The sequence below is a fragment of the Carassius gibelio genome, chromosome A2, assembly GCF_023724105.1.
Source record: "Carassius gibelio isolate Cgi1373 ecotype wild population from Czech Republic chromosome A2, carGib1.2-hapl.c, whole genome shotgun sequence".
Taxonomy (NCBI): Eukaryota; Metazoa; Chordata; class Actinopteri; order Cypriniformes; family Cyprinidae; genus Carassius; species Carassius gibelio.
The window spans coordinates 23,516,458-23,531,376 of NC_068372.1; the positions used below are offsets into that span (position 1 = coordinate 23,516,458).

General features: G+C 35.4%; 1 protein-coding gene across 2 annotated transcripts in view; it reads left to right on the top strand.

The window, feature by feature from the left end:
• LOC127933594 (calsyntenin-2-like) overlaps nucleotides 1–14,919 on the top strand; it is a 175,943-nt gene that overhangs the window by 86,199 nt on the left and 74,825 nt on the right. The window lies entirely within an intron of this gene.

Below are 14,919 nucleotides of genomic sequence, written 5' to 3' on the forward strand. Positions count from 1 at the left end.
ACCTTCCTCCCTTTCTTATGTGCTTCGTTTAATCTTTTTGGGCTTTCTCTTTTTGTGGAGTGAGATGGGTCTGGACATAAAGGAAGGTACTGCACATCAAAGTCTGTTGTCTTCAGGGGCCACTAAGATCCAGACACTGATCCGTTCCCATGTGAGAGTCGATGAGTACAGCATCTTTCCACTTCCTTTCTTGTTTCAGGCCCTTTGGAGATGATTTGGCCTGAAAGGAGCCGAGATGAGGAAAGGAATGAGACTGCAGACTGGAGAGGGTCACTAGGGCTTTTTGATTGTTGGCAAAAAAGAAGAAATGATTTGGGTTAGCTGTTCAGACAGTGAGATTACACAGAACAGGAACCGAAAGTACGATTGCGCATTTCATTTGGCTTTCCTTTGGTACTTACGGCAAACTCCTCTCTGAGGGGGGAATTCACTAAATAGCTGAACCAATTTTGCAAGCCGTATTTCAGCTCAAAATGTTATTCACTAACCACCCACAATCCAATATAACCAGACACTTTAAATCTGTACTGTTATAGAGCTCAGTTATGTGTGTTTAAATGAAATCATTGTCACTCTTTTCAGCTATTACTTCATGGGGAAACCAAGCTCATTGTGATTTTTGTAGAGTAAGGCATTCCTGAGTCAACATGTTTTGTGGTCCTGTAAAGAATTCTTACATAAACCCCAACCATTACCTAACCCTTAACACACAGATCCCTAAAATCTGATTTTGTTCCAAGACCAATATTTAAATCATATTTTTTAAACTCTGTTCTCGATGTATCTTTCATTCTAAGCTTTCCATGCTAGTTTATGATTGCTAGCTAGTGTCTGGTAATGCTTTAGTTGGTGGAGCTTCATAGAATTTTTTTTTTCCAACACGGTACATTTTCTGTCAACCAGTAATTCATCAAATAATGATAAAATGGAGAAAGTAATTATAACCAGTCATATATCCATACACATTATATTGTCACACTTTTTTTTTTCTCTCCCAGCACTTTCAGCATTCTCCAAAAACAAGCACTTAAAATTGGCTTGCATGAAAGCCAATGGCTTTTTATGCATGAAAGTTGATTTGCATAATTTATTTGGTGATTTCAAGTTTAGAACAATGTGCAAATAAACTGTGATATACATATTCCCTTACAAATCTGCATGTTCCAAATCACATTTTTACATTATCAGATATATTTAAGCATTTAAGCTATGAGTTTCAGTCTTTGAAAATGAGGAGTGGTTTACTAAAAAAGTTTTTTTTGGGTCTATTTACATATATTGTTAGTCATGAGCTCTTCAAGCTTATTGGGTACATAACACTGAAGTGTAAAATCCAACCATAAAAGTAATTGGAAAGTTGTCTTTAGCAAGCGTGATGCAGATTGCACTGTGGTTCGTGTGGGAATCATGTAAAGCATATACTGTATATGACTGTCAGAGCTCAAGGTAAGCTGATTAGAAAGTCATAACCTCAAAACATCAGTAATACTTGTTAATGAGAGTAAGCTGTGTAACAATGTAAACTATAAAGGAATTTAAAAGGGATTTTATGCCTGGTAGATAATTTTAAGGCTATATGATATAAAGTGGGCCTTTGTGGGTGTGGGGGTAGGGGGGACAAGCTTATAATGAACAAGTAAAAGATGCATATATAAAAGGTTTGCGTGGCAGATCTAATGAGACTGGAAGGCTCTGTAGTTCCTAGAAAGGTTTGGAGTTCAAAGCACACAAGGGTTGGTTGATGCAGGTAATCTGCTACCCACCGAGCTGATACCATTGTTACAAATCTTCAATCACAGTGCTCTGTGGTTGGATTGATTCAGCAAGCTTGCCTTTCATCTCCTGTGGATGGAGAATAAAGAGGCAAAATTGTGTATATTTTTTCCTATGTACTTTTTTCTGTTGTCCATCATCTTTAGTGTTTGTAAAATTAGTTAGGTTATTTTTTTGTCTGTTTGTTTGTTTGCTTGCTTGCTTTTTTGTTATAGATTGACATCTGCAATATTCTTAGGCAATAGATTGACATCTGCGTGACTCAGGAAGTCATATGTTACGATCATGTTATGTTTTAGCTCATTTAGCTGGTTTACAAACACTAAAAATTATTTCTACTGCTTGCTTAGTTTGCTTAATTAAAATAAGCAAATTCGACATAGTTCTTCAACATTTTGTCAACTCAATTCATTAAACGCAAATAACTTGGCTAAAAATCTATACAAACTTATAAAACAGGGACAGAGTGAAGAAAAAGTACATACTTTTCGGCAGAAAAAATGTTGAAATCAAGTATTGTTTTTGCTACTGTGGCAATTCTTCAGGCCTTGCGGTTTCTGCAAACAATATGCTTTACACGTCATAAGAAATTTGTTTTGCATGCTAAAATGCTATTGTTCTAATGATTTTTATTGAAAATATTGGCTTTACTGTGGCATGTCAAATGCCATTGTTGTATTTAATCTAGGTTTCTGCTACAAAAATTTTTGAAGTAGAGTTTACGTATGCCTCAATTTAATGATAAGAAAACTCATTTCAAAACGTGTTGAACCACTGTCCCCTTCTAAATCAAGTTAAGCTTAACCATTATCCAGGGTTTCTGCGGGTCTTAAAAAGTCTATATTCGCCCTTTCATAAATCTAAGCTTTAAAAAGGTCTTAAATCAGAGCAGAAGGTTTTCAGTTCATAAAGTTATGACATAAAATGTTGTGTGCACTACAAAAAAAGTGTCTTCTTCAGTAATTTTGTATTGATTTCCAATACAAATATCTAATAGAAAGTAAGATACATTTACTTGAAAAACGAAATGATGATAGTTTTCTGTGTAATTGAACAAAATTAGGTTTATGCTTAAAACAAGAGCAAATATCTCTCAGTGAGGTATGCAAATGAGTTTTCCTTTTGAATTAAGTTGAATTAAGTTTAACTTCTTTCTTGTTTTAATAATAAATAATTACTTTATTTGCACTATAGACAAATTGTTTTGTTTGTATTTTTTGCAGTGTGATCAAAAGTTATTTGGAAAAAAATTAAAGTGAAAGCTATTCACGTTTTTCTTTTCTTTCTTTTCTTTTTTTAAATAATGGAGATCTGTTCTGCTCCCTAGACATTTAGATTTAAAGTACATATTCAATTCAATTCAATTCAAGTTTATTTGTATAGCGCTTTTTACAATACAAATCGTTACAAAGCAACTTTACAGAAAATTATGTTTCTACAATATTTAGAAGTAGCTAGTAGTTTGTTCAAGTTTGACAGGATTTTAGAAAAAAAAATTAAATAATAATAACAATACAAGACATAGTCAGCTGGACGATGAACTATCAATATTATTAATTAATAGTTATTATATGATGCAGTCACACATGTAGCAATAATTGATGTGTTTACTGTGTCTTCTAAAGGTCTTAAAAATTCTTAAATGGACCTTCATAAAATCTGCAGAAGCCTTGTATTTATTTGAGTATTTCTCAAACGAAACAAAGGTTTTGGTTACAAATGAATTGTATTAATTAGTTTTAATGATTTAAAACCAGTTAAAATGCCATTTTTAATAATAAACCAGTTGTTGAAGTAAATATGTTTAATGCTAGGTTTATATAATTAAACCCTATAAATCAGTTTTCAGGATTCCAAAATTCTGCTTAAATTCCACAACATCCTGCCAGTCTTGTTGTCTTTGCTATGTGCGATTACAGAGCTGGGAGCTGATCACAGCAGAGGCTAATCACACTGTAACAGTCTGTCTGCCCGCGGCGGTATGACATGACATGCCACAGTTTCTTGCCAATATCTCTGGATGAAGTTTAGATGCATCGTTAAATTCAGCTCTGACTCGACGTTTGACTTCCAAGTTTGTAGACATGGAACATACGAGTGCAAAGCAAATAACTGCACAGGCATTCAGCCTTGAAATGGAATCCATGGTGCGTTGATGTGATGCACGAATGGAGAGTTGGCACTGTGAGAAAAGTCGAAAGAAAATTAATTGTACATACGGAGGAATACTGCTTAACCTTTCAGTCCGTAAGAATCCTCAAAGCCTTAAGTGCCACAATTCAACCAGGACGTTTTGTGTGGGCTTATGTGGATAATTCTGCCATTTTCAGCACCACAGGTGGTTCATTAACTGAATGCTGATGAGGCTACATTATAAATGCAGTATTGATTGTTGAATAACTTCTGCAGCTCCTTGTGAGCTGACTTTCTTCTGGATCAAAAGTGTCTCCTTAATCAAATAATGTTCATTATCATTCTTATTGATCCTTCTCTTGAAAAGAACAGCCAATTTTGGGAAATTTACAGGCAGAAAGCAGTCCAGTTGATTTTGTTGTGTTTATTGCCAGTGTGGGCTGGAATAGGAATAAAAACTAGCAGCTCGAGGGCAGTTTGATATTGTTTTTTTATTGAGACAGTGGGTTAAGAGGTTGATAATGTATTAAGTTCCAGTTAAAAACAGTGCTGCTATTGGATTGAATCCTGTCTTTTTGATCATAACTAATAATAACTTATAATCATTTCCATTAAATTTTTTTGTTTTTAGATTCAATGAATACCACTCTTTTCTGTATCTATACTCTTTGATGTGAGACATGGGTTGTTTTGTTGTTTTGCAGCCATTTATCGAGAAGAAAGAGAATGTCTGTCTGTCTGTCAAGTTGAATACTGGTTATTTTTTATTAGTTGTTAAAAGCCAGTTTACATCTGGTGAGTGTTAAATCTGTGTTAAAAAGATCTTAGCAATTCAGTACATATTGGATCACCTTTCAGTGCCAGTGATTGTTAATTTAATTGGCCAAAGCAGATACGTATGTTCAATTTAAATTTAGCACATCACAAAGGTGAAGCCACAGTGGACACTTTTTGGAGAGGGGTTTTACTTATTACCAACTACTCGTCTCTGACTTCAGTGCTAAGATACAGTGTTATCATGGCTCTGCAATGCTCTTAGGAGCGTGCCCTCTGATTTACTGTTCAATCTCTCTCGCTCTCTCTTCAAATAGTCTCCTTGTCTGCTTGATTCTCACTCCTAGAGCGATTATCATTCTTTCTTTTTTCTTTTTTAGCTTGCTAAATCATCACCATCGATTTCCCTCCCTCCAATTGTTGCATGGCCCCTTTATGCATGGAGTGATAATCCACCAGTGAAGGTTTTGCTAGATGCATCAAGTCTTCTGGAACATCTACAGTATGTCCAGTGCAGCCTCCTTGTTTCTAGCACATTAACCAAGCTACATGTTACAGATTTTCATTTAAAGACAATAGTCTGTCTCCGTCATTTGTGCAATCTCTGGAGTATCATACAGCTACAGTAAATGCAGAATATTCTCTCTAGAGTATGCAAATTGATGATGATTTGTTCTTCCACTATGATAAAGTGGTACACTGACATAATCATAAGTACATCCGTCCTATTTGTTGTTCAAAAGTGCCATGGATCACAATTAACAGGCACTGAGCCCAGTAGCAATGGAATCTCTTTGGGGGATCTGGATTTGTGCATCTGTCCCAAAGAGACATAGAAACACACACACACAAAAAAAATAAAAAAATAGAGCTGTGGTGCTTTAAAAATGTGACAGAGAAACTCTGCAGTAGTAAAGGCTGAAAGACCTGTTCAAGGATAGTGCATTGACCCCAGGCATAATGCATGCAGAATGACTTAATGAAATGTGTAAGGGTGGCAGCTGAATTCAATCTGCTTGTGCTCTCCCCTTCACTGTCACCCCTTTGACTGGGTTACCATAGTCCTGACAGTCCAATTAGATTCATATTTGCATATCTCTTTCGCTCCGTTTGCCTTGTTCGCAGGAGTGTAAAATATGCTAATAAGGTGGTAGAACCTGTGTTCAGCAAGATTCAATCAGAATGCTTTTAAAGTGTGACATTCATGTGTTTCCCCTACATCTCTAACTTTGCCCGGGCACGGGCGGATTGCTGAAGGAATCTGAATCCCACCAAAATAAATGGAAACACATCTCTTGTTTCATCCTTGGTTTCTTTTCTTTTTCTTTTTTCTTTTTGTGTGTGTGTTTATGTGTGTTTGGTTGGTCTGGATGACAAAATTTGTCACAGAATTTTTCTCAAAGGCATGTCACATTCACTAATAATTGTTTATAATTGAGTTGTGTACTTTTTTAAAATCATTAATTACACTGTAAAAATGTTCAAAGTTAATAAAATAAATATTAAAAATTATTATTATTATTTTTTTTAATGTTTAATTGAATGTGTTCCATGTTACTTCGTTGTTATTAATTGTGAAATTTTGGACAGTTTTTACTGTTACTTTATAAATGACATTTTGTTTACATGACATTTACTCTTAGACAAATCAATTAACCACATTTTTTATTTCAAATTAGTGCAATAAATTCAGTTTTTTTTAGTTTGCATGCTGTCTAAGACTTTTTGTGTTCACTTTAAGAAAGGAAAAACTTTGAAATAAGAAAAACTAATTTTTTAATATAAAAACAAATTTGATTAATGCATTCCATATGCAACACAAATTACAGATACAGTATGAATAGCCTTTATTGTTTACTGCTGATTGCAATAAATAAGAGTTGAACATAAAATAGTTATTTAGAAGAATGTTCAAGCTGATTTTCACATAGCAAAATGCTAAATTAATAAAATTTGTATTATGTATTGTATAGTATTTGGGTTTGAAAATCTATAATAAGTGTCATTGATCACAGTTAACACCCACCATGACCAATCACTATAGAGCCGTGAAGATCTGGATTTGTGGAGAAAAAAACAACTGAGCATGCTGTGGTTTAAAAGTGCCAGTGAAACTCAGCAGTTGTGCACAGTATTGTGTGACATTTAAGGAGCAGACAAGTATATTGGGAAATCAATTTTGAGTGAAAGATTATACAGTGGTTTGGTGAGGGGAAAGACCATGGTACAGAATTCAGGGTGGCCTCCTGGATTGCTTTAATGGGAGCTGCGTTTTTCCTTACCTCAGATGGCATTCAGGACAAATAATAATGGTAAATTGCCAAGGACTAGGTCAGAGAAACACTCTTCACAACTGTGAGTTATATGGGGGGAAGATACCAGCATGCTCTTCCATTCCCCAGGCTTTTCAAATATTCATGACCTTCTTGTAGCACTACAGAGGGCACGAAAGCAGTTCGTGGCCTCATACATAATGAAAGGGTAATGGACATTCATCATACCTTTTTTGAGACATAGTACTTTAACAGCTTTGAGTGAAATCGAAAAGCCTTGGGCGGCATGCACTGTGATTTCTTTCTCTTTTTTCATGCTTTTTTCTCCCTGTCATTTGAGCAATGTGATTTACTGATGAGCACTCGGGCCTGACATTTTTCAATAGCCGAGCTTAAAGAGTCACACGATGACTTATCAAACACTAGCAGCATGCTAAAACATCTGGTGGTAGATGACACAATGGCTGAGAACTATCATATGTAGTGTCATATTTGAGGTGCAATGAGTTTTCTGGGGATTCACACTGAATAATATCAAAGGCTATGACTGTTTGCATACAAAGCAAGATACATTTTACCCACAACCAATCTTAGAATATTGGAAAAATTTGACACTTATGTGGGGCGAACTCTATTGGTTTTAATACATTTGTTTCTCCTTCCTTGACAATTAGAAAGGCAAATAGGTGTCCATTCAGCTGGGAGAATTTAGACGAGGACAGGGAATAAGAATTTTCTATGTGGTTAAATCTAGTGGGCTAATTAATGCCTCTGTATATTCTTCCTCTAACGTTTGCACATGTGGACAGACAAGGTTTGGGGTCAATTACAGTGGTGTAATTATTGTAATTGGCTCATTTCCAGCCCATTAACCTTCTTTATATCACCCTTAACATTTTGTAATTTGATGTGCAGATGATCATGGGAACACACTGATGAATGATACAACAGGTCTGAGAGAGTGCATGGCCATTAATTCAGCAGGAAAACTGACTTGCTGCAAATGATGCAAGACTTCAGGTGATATAATGTCGAAATGCAAATTAAATGCATTTAAAGTTCATCCAAAAATGAAGATTCTGCAATCATTTTCTCATTGCCGTGTTGTGCCAAACCTATATGACTTTTTCATCTGCAGAACACTAGATGTATTTTTAATTTTTTTTTCATCTCCATAAATATCTCTTAAAATATCTCTAATGTTAATTCCATCAGAAATGCATAATTGTTTTTAAGTCCGGTGTAATTTAAGCTTGTTTCAAGTTCAGCAGAGCTAAAGAGAAAATAGATGGTCTAATTAGTACTTGGATGTTCTGATTTTATCCAAATTGATACTTGGCCTTTTTGAGAACCTCCAGCATAGACAAAGTGTTCTGTTATTGTGTATAATGGAACATATCCAGAATCATAGCACTACATTCCCTGAAAACCACAAGATCAAGACTATATGTGAAATACTGCATAGTCATAAATGTAACTTTTTAATATACTGTGGATATATTCTTCAGGGCACTGTAGTTTAGTGCGGATCTAGTACAGCAAGATCAGAGTTTATTGGTAAATGTTCCTCCTGCCCTCGAGAACACTGATTTATGAGAAAGGTTAGACCACACTATGATCTTCTAGATGTAAATATAGCAAATACTCTTCCATCACCCCAGGATCTGCCTATATAGAGTCATGTGGTTATTTTCCTCATTTGTAGCTTTGATTGAAATGATTTAATCAAGGGATGTTTCAACTGTTTCCAAAACATGTCCGTCAGCAAACTCAACTGCCAAAGTGGTCATCTCAGAAAAGGTCTTGTTTTTGTAACATGTTCTTGACTACTCCTCGGCAGTCTTCTTGTTTTTTTAGAAGGAGGTGAAAAGGCGAGGAGAGTGGATTTGACAAAGTGGTGCATTTGAAAGTCATTGTTAACGACTGACGGAGCAATGGATGAGGGTGTGGGGAGCCATCAATCAGAGTTCCACAAAATGAAGTTAGAATCAAAGCAAACGTATACTTACCGGCACTTTTTGCTTTTGAAACTCTAAATGGGTTGATTCTCTCTCAACAATACATTGTGACAAGAAAAGGCTCTCTTTTTTCCCCCAACGGGGTGAACAGCTTTTCTGGGAAAGACATTTGGTCTTTCTTCTGTGAGGACGTTGACATTTTATAGAGTGCTTTTTTCAATGGTGGTCCTTTGATGACTCTTATTGTTCCGCTCTCCCAGACGCTGGTAAAACGAAGTGCACCTTCCTCATGTCGTTCTGCAGGGTGGTTCAGTTTTTTTTAGCCCTGTTGTACCTCCTCACCCTCTGCACTGACTGTTATGAGTCACATGACCTTCCCCTGCCATCTTAGTAACAAGCTTCATGATTAAGAAAGGTCAAGCCATGCAGGGATCAGACACCGTGCATTTCAGCTTTACTCAGTCCTAGTAATTTCGTCACCTGTGGCTCTTGGACCGACTGTGACAGCGCTGAAATGTCTTTATCATGGAGACCTTTGTAGAGTGCCGTACATCTCGCTTGTACCTCTGATATTCTTCAGAACAGCAAATTGCTTTCCAAAATCTAAAAGGGCAAATGAAAGTAAAGTACCAGCAAACTACTACTACTTTACCATGCTTGAACTTTTATTAGGGCTAACGACATTTCCAGGAACGTTTAAGATTCCATCATTTGAAAGCACCGAATGTGTCTGTCATAAAAATAGAAGGAACAATACTAAAGGCCTTCCGGCCTCATTTAAAATAATTTAAAACTTTACCTTTTTCCCAGGTTTGAAAGGTCCTGGAACAGTCAGCTTGCTGAGAGGCAACGTCCATTTATCTTGCTGGGCTGTTAAGTGTCCACGAAAGGAGACTTTGGCTGTGAGGGGGCTTGCAGAATTACTCTCCGGCCTCTCATTGCTATGCAGCGAAATGAAGCAATGCAAAGAGCGACAGCGTCATAACTCAAGACACTAGGTGTGATTATTTTCCTTGAGAATTGTAATTCAGGCTAATTCTGCTGTTTTGCTTGACGTACCATTGCATTGAAACAATCGTTGCCCCTGGAGAGAAAACAGTTGCCGTTGAGCCTCTGGAAGCCCAAGCTATATCTCTCAGACTCTCTCTCCCTCCAACTTTTATCTTGTCTTGGAGCCAGTTCTTTCACAGCTGGCACATTCTTGGCTTTTGCAATTCATGGGCTGAGCACAGAAGTGTTTAATGGTAATCAAGACAGACAGTTGCTCGTTAGTAGTCGTTTCACCCAAGGCAAGTGTGGGATTCATGCCTTTAGACATAAACATCGCTGTGCACCATGGTAAAGAAAACCAACCTTCTAGCTGTTTGATGTAAGTCTATTTATACTTGTTATTGGTGTACATTTAAAAGGTCCAATGTTACACTTCTCAAAAATTCCCTGGATTCTAGTACAAAATCTAACACAGAACGTTGGTTACTGTAGATGTGATTTGTGTATAAAATATTTGATTAGTCTGTCATGCTGAGGGTCTGTCAGACCTTCCGGGAAAACAACATAATATTGTCCATGAGATTTGCCAGACCGTATGCCTTATACAGTTTGCTAATATGTAATATCATAGTGGTTAACATTTACTGTTACAGGATATACAGATATTTATAATTATATACATTTAACAATTAGTAAATTAATTGTAAAATTCTTTACCCATGCGTATGTAACATTACATTGTTTCCATTCTGTTTGCCTGTTTTTAAAGTTTATCAGTGGAATGTCAGGCAGCATGTAAAGATGATAACACTTGTGTAAAGAATCTCAACGCTGGATTTACCAAAGCCACATAAACAGAAGTGCATTTCCAAGAATGCATCAACACTCTCACAAAGTACAGAAAATTGCTACCATGTAGGGCTGAGCTGTATATCGAGTTTGTACGATATATCGATATTTTATTTAGAAGCGATTCGATATGAAGGACTACCGTTTATATCGATATACAGTTTGATATGAACATAATGGGGTACGAAATAAAACGTAAGGAAAAAGACGATTTTAAATCTTACCTCATTAACAGACATTGTTTCTTGTTTAAAATGCAAATTGAAGAATTTTTACATATTTGTAATGGAAAACAAGACAAAAAAAAACACATTTTATGAAGTTCGTATTTATAATACGTTATAAGGGTATTCTTGAATGCATAATGCTTTATACTTTATATATATATATATAATATATAATTTTATATTCATAAGAACAGTTTTCTGACACAATTTCTTTGAACGATTTTTATTGTATTATTAGTTTGATTATAATTTTGAATGGTACCTTTTAGACAGCTTTTTACTCTGCAACTACATATCAACTAGCGGTCATTAGAGTATTAGTATGTCTGCTATTGTAAATACATGCTAACACTTTATTTTGATGGTCAACAAACAGATAAACTCACTATAAGTGTATTTGCAAGTATGTCAGCTTATTCTACCATGCTAGATCCTACCATTCTTGAGCATTCTAATACTCTAATGAGAGTTAGTTTGTATATAGTTGCAAAGTTGCTTATAGTTGATTGATTAATTAATTAACATTTGCTCCACAGGAAACACTCAAATAACACTCAACGTCTAATCACTCACAAGCTGTAGTAAGATACTGTGCAGATCTTAAATAAACAATGTCAAGATATGATACAGTCCATTATACTGTAAATGAAGTAGGTTTAATGTGGTGTTCATTGTGTGTTATAAATAATCATACTCTTAATAAACAACAAATATGTAAGTATTATGATGTATTATAATTGTTGTTATGATTATTCATGAGTTGATATAACATATTATATCTTTTTTATAATGCATTATGCATATAATACCTTAAGAATACCCTTATAATGTATTATAAATACGGCTTCATAGAAAGTGTTACCATATTTTTTTGCAGTGTGATCAGATGCTCTTCTGGATCAGAGTTCACTTTAAATTGTCATTTGTTTATTGACCCAGGTGCAGAATAGGAAAGATTTCAAGTTTTTCTTTTTTTTTTCTTTCTATAAGTGTAGAACTTTATTTCCAGATTTAAATTGCATTTTGAATCCCACATTTTCACCGTGCCCTTGGATTCATGCTAGTGTGACTGAGGATGCAAAACAAGCTGCCAAGCTACTAGTATCAGCCTGTAGAAGTAAACACCATTGGCTTGAAAAAAGCAGTTATGTACAGAACAGTTTTCAAAACTAGACAGGGATGTCTTCCCAGCCCTCTTTCTTCCTGACCCCTCCTACTTCTTCCCTTGTGCTTCACTCAGCGCCGCATCCTCTCAGGGGAGACAGGGAGTTCTATTTTAGGCCTTGATGTTTTGCTCTCTCACGTCCCCTCATGGCTCAATTTCCTTACTCTCTGCATTTTGAAAAGCACTAGTGCTCTATGAGTCCTTCTTTATTATTGATACACAAGCAGGGGTTTGCTGTAAGAAGCCATCTTCACCAGACCTGTCACAGGGAGTTAGAATGTGTGTGTGTGTGTGTGTGTGTGTGTGTTTATGGGTGTTAGATAGTGTGAAAAACTATTTTCTGACTGACTAAATGTACCACTGGCATCATACAGCGACAGCCTGCAGAATAAATGTGTTAAAGCTAAACCAGAATACACATGCCCATGATAGACTATTCTGATTCTTTCATCAACTTTAAGTGCTGCATACAGAGCAGGAAATGAGAAAGTGTTCTTTTTTTATAACAATATCATTATGTATAATCCCACGCTTAATTAAAAAGTCTAACTGAAGACCACATTGATGTGGGAAATGTATGATGGTTTGCCATATAATTACTTTTTTTCTCATTTGATTTTATGGACAGTGCAACTAGGAAAGATTAATAACTAGCAGATTCTTGTTCAGCAATTCATCGAAACTGATGGAAAGAGAAGAAACAATTGGAGCACAGAAAAAATACAAATAAAATAGAGACTTCAAAACTTGGCTTGTTCAGAAAGAGCCAGAGGGCTGAGACACTGCCTGGTTCCATATTCAGTCAGATTTAGTATTTTAGTCTTGTAATCTTATCATTGTAGGAAACCCTGAGTAGATAGTGAGAGTGTGTAAGTGAGTGAGTACGTGTTTGTGTGCGAAAAATGTCATATATCATTCCAAAATCATAAAAAAATAAATAAATATATATATATATCATATATATTTATAAATATATATATATATATATATATATATATATATATATATATATATATATATATATATATATATATATATATATATATATATATATAAATTCCAATATGCTGATTTTGTGCTCAAGAGACATTTCTTATTATCAAAGAATCCTGAAAAAAATTTGTTTTATTATTATGATTTATAAATATTTTTAATTAAAGTATAATGTAAAAATGAAATTTTATTCAATTAAATACATAAATTGCCAATTTTCATTATACTTGGTGTTGATTTTTTTTTTACTGTAATTAAATGATATTATTATTTAAACCAGCATAAATAAATGGCAATCCAACTAGTCCAATCATTATTTATAATAACTAATAAATAATCTATAAATTAAAACACATATGTTTTTTATTTTATTTGTTTGTTTGTTTGTTTCAATGAACAAACAAATCGTTTATTGCATGAATTAATGAGATAAACATTTCATGACATTAGTGAAAAGGCCCTCTTTTTGGTCATGTACAAACAAACTAAAGGTCTCACCCTGTTCTCTCTCAGGACGTGTTGTACTGACCGATCAGTCTTTCTCCCTCTGAAGAGAAGAGAGGAGAAGGTAGAGGAAAAAGGTAATATTCCTACGCAGCTCCCTTAGGACTTGACATTAAAAGCTATTTGCTGGGCAAAACTAGATAAGAGAGACAAAAGAAAATCACAGCACCAATGCCGAGACTGAGAAAGAACACAGACCTGCCTTCGTCTTTCCATTTAACGCTGTCATTAATATCCTGTCAATTTGACGTGTCCTGATAATCCCCCATGGTTCTATTGTCAACACTGCGTGGGAAGGATGCTGTTGTTCACAAGAGTCACCGGCCCAGGTGAGCTTTAGGTGCCTTTTACCAGCTCCACGTGTGCAATGATGAGAGGGCCACACAATGAAACCGCTATCTGTTTTCAAAAAGGAAGCAGGCAATCTACATGGTGATACATTTTACTAACTTGTACCACCTGCCAGATTACACAAAAGGCATGGTGGGGCCTTGCAATCTCAATATACACATCAAGAGCTTGTGTAACATGTTTCTGCATGTTTAATACAGGAAAAAAAAGCAGTGATTAATATGCACAGGAACTTAATTATTCTCCTTTTGTTTTGCAATAAACCCAAAGTCCTCTTAACATAACAAATTAATTGTGCCATTAAACAAGGTGCAGATAAGGCCTAGATTGAATAGCATTGGCGTGCACGTTTCTAGTGGATTAGTGTTCGTGTTATTGTTTTTGGTTATTTAAAAATGATGCTGTCCATTAGTAGAGCCTGGATCGAACTATTGTTAAACACTGCAGAAGTGTTCACAAATTCTCTAATTAGTCATCTGTTTATTTAGATGGACTGTAATTGTGGACCATTGCACTGAGAAAGCAAATGTTATCCCATCACCAGGACATCTGTTTGTTTATTGAATGTGACTTCCACTTCATTGTCTGTAATTGTGTCAAAATTCTCCCCAGCGGTGGTGGCTTATTTCTCACCAGCTGTATATCAACCCGACGGAGGAGAAATTATGCTGTTAATGATTTTGTAACTGTCAGGTTTTTGTGGTGGGCAGATCTGCTAAGTGGAAAGGGAAACAGTGGTCACGCTGTTGCCAGTGTGTCTCTTAGGTGAGGTTCTTCTCTTTCCTGTGGGACACTGGGTTGCCATCTGCTTCCACCTCGGAACTTCATCCTCTATTCAATTCTTAAAAACAAGCCAATTTAAATATACAGCCATTGAATACTGGGTGTTTAAAAAAAATAAAAAAACGAATCACTTTTAATAGAAAATA